We start from the raw sequence: 5,150 nt of genomic DNA, 5'->3' as shown, positions 1-5,150 counted from the left end.
GGTTTATCTTACTCGAGTCTACTTTGTGCGCATGTTTTAACATATATTATTTTTATGCTTCTAAGAAGTGCAACATGGAAGAAATGGTGTGCATCTCATTCGAGAAGATTCAAAATTACTAGGAGAAAAAAGGAAACATGGAACGTGTGCACTTGATTTCCTAAAACAATGAAACCAAGTGTTGATAGCATGGACTAAACAAGAACTAGGACTACACCTGGGGGATGGTTATCCGGGTTGTGGTAGATATGTCGAGTACACCAATCGTTCTGTTCCAGAAATTATTCAATATTTTCTTTGAACATTAATATTCAATATTACAAACAGACGGGCGCAGCAACGCGCGCCTTCCATGATCTAGTAGACGGTATGGTTACATGCACACAGTAAAAGATCATGGTGAAGTATAAAGCCCGAAACACATGCTCCTACAAATAAATTTTGAAATATAACAACTTGCTACTTTAGGGCTACTCATGGCTTGGATGTGTGAATTTTAGAACGGCGTACTTCAGGTGGAGCACACGCGGTTGGCGTTCCGGCGAACTTGGTAGAACGGCGAGACTGGATGCTCCAGTACAGGGGCTTGAGCCTGTCTTTTATGTATCATACCATCTCACAATAGTATCCTGGATACAGAGGAATAAGCATTTACTTTTTAGTTTGAGGCCTACAATCGTGGAGGTTAAATAAATATATTCAGAGTTCACAAAGTGTCTTTTCAGTATAAATTCCATGAAGGACTATAGTGCTACTCATGGCATCACTTATCTGAACAACCCATAAATATATGATGAGAAAACATTTACCTTTTGGAAGCTGATGTTTCCAATACAACCACTGTTGCCGAGAAATTTTGTGGCAGGAAGGCAAATTAACTGTTTGAAGTAAGTTCACACTTCAAATGACAATGAAATTGAGACATACATGAATGCACATGAAACAGTTCATTACTCCTCTTCTAACCCATTCAGACAAGTTGTAATAAATCATACTATAGCAATAACGGCAATGGAGGGCATTAAATCGTCTAGATCTAGGACTGATCTAGATGGCAGAGAGCAGCAAGAGAGACTGTGACTCTGAACTGAACTCCGCGGACTATAGACATTATGGTTACATGCACACAGTAAAAGATCATGGTGAAGTATAAAGCCCGAAACACACGCTCTTTCAAATAAAATTTTAAATATAACAACTCGCTACTTCAAGGCTACTCATGGCTTGGCTGTGTGGATTTTAGAACGGCGTACCTGAGGTGGACCACACGCGGTCTGCGTTCCGGCGAACTTGGTAGAACAGCGAGACTGGATGCTTCCGTCTAGGGGCTTGAGGCGTCTTTTATGTATCATACAATCTCACAATAGTATCCTGTATACAGAGGAATAAACATTTACTTTTTAGTTTGAGGGCTACAATTGTGGAGGTTAAATAAAAATAATCAGAGTTCACAATGTGTCCTTGCAGTATAAATTCCATGAAAGACTACAATGCTACTCATTGCATCACTTATCTGAACAAACCATAAATATTTGGTGAGAAAACATTTACCTTTTGGAAGCTGATGTTAGAGGAAGGCCATCGTCACTGCGAGAAAACAGAGCTAGTCATGGCTCCTCCTTTTGGCTTCTCTGACCTATGGCGCCAGAATACAATCAAGAGCATTATACCCAGCAGGAGCATTCATCTCATCCTCCAAAAAAAGCCAATATTTATATACAGATTACAGAGATACAAAACCAAGCCTGGAGTAACGTTTAGAACACATGCACGAACGATGAACAAAAAGTAAAATAACCTGCTGCAGTAGAAGTAGAATATTGTTGTCACCCTCAGATCTAGACTGGACATCAGTTCAGCTTTGAAAACTCGGTCTTCAAACCTTGGCCACCACAGGCCTCATGACACTACTGATAAAAGTGAAAGAAAATCCACTGAGAACCACGGATCCAAGTGTAGAAAAAGATATACTCAATTATTCTAACATTTTCACAATACCTGAATTCTGGTCATATTCTGCCAGGTTAGTGTAGCTGTTAGAGCACTCGAGTAAACGTGTACCGCTTAACTAATTTAAGGTGTTCTCTTCACGTCCAAATTTTCCTGAATGCATAAAGGTTATATAAGTAATGTTCTGGCTGAAATTGCACTTCTCCTATTGGGTTCACCTACATATATTTTTAAGAAAGTTGTTCCCCATTTTCTCTCCTCTTTATTTTTTTGATATATTATGCTGCAAATTTCTCGATTATTCTTTACTGCAAATTGTCAGGCTCACTGAGTAACAGGATTTGGGAAAACCTGCTTATAGTGTTATTTAATCAATCTGCTTTGTTTCTTCTATGGATTTATAGGATGAAGAATCAATATGAGAAAATAGATATAACTAAATCCCATGATTTCTTCGGCAAATGAATGTTTACAAACCGCAATTCACATGTATAGGATATCATGAGACAATGTTATACTTACAGTTTTAATACCTAGTACACAGATCACGCCAAGGATCTGACAACTATTACTGGAGAAGGAAAGAAGGTGCTCATGAAAATACAGCGTGATCGCTCAAGCAGTTCATATCTATACACAACTTAATTTATACATATGCTAGGAGGATCGATGCACCAGCGTGATTGCTGAAGCAACAATAATGCAGTAGGTAAGAAATGGTGTGATGTGCTCCGTGAATTTTCCTTACCGATCGGAGAGGCTCTGCTCTGTGCTCCATGATTACACAGTACTGTAACCTGAATTCCCCTGCATTAATATGACAAAAACCAAATATTGTACAATGGCCAACTAAATACAGTTGTTTTCATTCAAATGTAGGTCCATTGATTGATGACAGGGAAGTTGTGCGAACCTGAAGAAAGTGTGTCTGCCCGTGGTCAGATTGCGGGGAAGTTGTGGAGTTTGGTGCGTCCGTCAGAGCAGGGACATGCAGGCCGGCGTGTCAGCGTCCCGGCGTGGAGGGCGGTCTCGTTTGGCCACCGTTGCCGAGAAATATTGTGGCAGGAAGGCAAATTGACTGTTTGAAGCAAGTTCACACTTCAAATGACAATGAAATTGGAAGGTACATGAAAGCTCACGAAACAGTTCATCACTCCCTTCTAACCCATTCAAACAAGTTGTAATAAATCATATTATAGCAACAACCGCAATGGAGGGCATGAAATCGTCTAGATCCAGGGCTGATCTAGATGGCAGAGAGCAGCAAGAGAGAGTGTGACTCTGAACTGAAGTCGAAACTGCACTGGCCGCTGCAGCAAGACACACACATTTCAACCAGAGAATTTGATGGACTGAAACTAAAAAAACAATGTACCATAGAAAATTTGTTGTTGCTTTTGCAGTTCTGCTTAACCTGTTGGATGGGAACAGTTGTGATATGGCTGGTGATCTTCAAAAGAAGCAAACACAACTACTGGAATTTGTGCTAAAAGAAAAAAAATCTGCTGTTGTACGAACAATTGAATTGAATAACCAGTGAACATATATAGTAAAATATAAGTCTTGGATTCAGAAATTCCTTGCACGTTCATCAGATCGACGTCGCTCCCAACTCGGACTTGGATCCACGTAGGAGTACGTTCTCATTAGGACTTCGGAACATGGGATCAGATTAGATCACTTGATCGACCATGTCCGTCGAGGCGTACCTGAGTTCGATGGCGGCGGACCTGGGGACTCTGATGCCGGTCCACGAGGCGCTAGGGGAGTCGGACGTGGCGACCCCGTTTCCCGAGCAGGCAGCCACGGCCGAGGCCGAGGGTCCCCTCGTGTCGGCCATGGATGCCATGGCGGCCATGGCACACGAGCTCCACATCCGAGCTGCGACAATGGGTGATGGCGGCAGAGGCATGCGAGAGGGGTGATGGTGATGGCAGCGTGCGAGCGGAATGGTGGCGGCGGCGTAGCAGCGGCGCCGATGTGACCTAGGGCGTAGGCTCCTGAAGGGGATCGGAGGCGGCGGCGGCGGCCAACGGAGATAGTGCACGGATGGAGGGCAGTCTGGAGGCCTCGATCCTTGTTGCGAGCGCGATGGCAAGGGGTTCGGCGGTGAAGGGATCGATGGCGGCGAACGTTAACGGAGATAGCGCAGGGATCCTTGTTGCGAGCGCAATGGCGTCGGCGAAGGGTGTCCTCTGGCGGGGTTATCACTCGAGGGCTCTCTGGACGCCTCGCTGCTCGCTCGCTCATGCGTGCTAGTGGAACTTTTTTCATTGGTTTAATTTCGTCCGTTTTTTCTGGCGTGGGAGGGAACTACGTGGACGCATGGCTCCTTTCAAACGTGGTTTTGGTTGGTTTTTTGGGGAATTGGGAGGTGGGAGGAGAGACGAAAATAAACCAGGCAAAGGATGGGAGGTGGAACGAAACAGAAACCGTGGAACGGAGACTATCAACTGCTCCATTAGAAGTAGAGACTATTATTAGACAATTATCCGTGCGCTGCAACGGGAGTAAACATTCTACTTCTATTAGAGACTGCACGTCTATTATTATATTGATGTGTTAAAATGTTAGCAAGTTTTTGTATGCAATCACCATGATTTACCTTCCATTTTATTGTTAAGCACTTATTTAGTAGGAGTATGATTACTTGCCAAACAAAATATGTTTTTATTTTGGTAAGTTAATAAAACATGACACAACTGATTTTATTTTAGGGTGAATGAATGGAAGAAAAATCAGAGATGGGAGGAAAAAATCAAAGAGGAGAAGGAAAAAGTGGGACGTATACAAAGAAGATTGGACAAAAGAGACGTGAATGGTAACCTTACGTTCTTTTTAAGTAGTAGAGATTTTCTTCTTAGCTTAATCCTCTTGATCACTCTTGTAATGATGTAAAATGTTACTCTTGTAAAGGATGTACGAAGTTTTCCCTACATTCATTCACGGTTAAAAAAATGAACAATGTGCTTGTGTAAAACAATTGTTCAACTTGTATTTAAAAAATGGTAACCATGTATTTATACTGGAATATTATTTAACGTGTATGGAAACATGTCTGACTGGCATTTAAATTGGGTTTGATCAGGTCAACTTATCCCAAATGCATGCCCATGAGTTTGTCCGCTCTGTCGCTCGTCTGTGATCCTGCCCATGAGTTTGATTCCAGACCCATGCACGAACCTGATTTTTTTTTTTGA

The 5,150-nt window shown here is 42.4% G+C and overlaps 1 long non-coding RNA gene across 1 annotated transcript; it reads right to left on the bottom strand.

The window, feature by feature from the left end:
• Window positions 1-201: 201 nt before the first annotated feature.
• LOC123108361 (uncharacterized) lies at window positions 202-4,181 on the bottom strand. Its single transcript, XR_006451882.1, has 7 exons — window positions 2,864-4,181; window positions 2,699-2,757; window positions 1,999-2,103; window positions 1,552-1,910; window positions 1,254-1,371; window positions 810-878; window positions 202-629 (listed from the first exon to the last, which is right to left on the bottom strand). It is a non-coding gene; the product is annotated as an uncharacterized lncRNA (long non-coding RNA).
• Between the last annotated feature and the right edge of the window lie 969 nt (window positions 4,182-5,150).

This window comes from Triticum aestivum, chromosome 5A (assembly GCF_018294505.1).
Source record: "Triticum aestivum cultivar Chinese Spring chromosome 5A, IWGSC CS RefSeq v2.1, whole genome shotgun sequence".
Classification (NCBI taxonomy): domain Eukaryota; kingdom Viridiplantae; phylum Streptophyta; class Magnoliopsida; order Poales; family Poaceae; genus Triticum; species Triticum aestivum.
The sequence above is the reverse complement of the archived record's forward strand: the minus strand, read 5'-3'. Positions and strand labels throughout refer to the sequence as shown.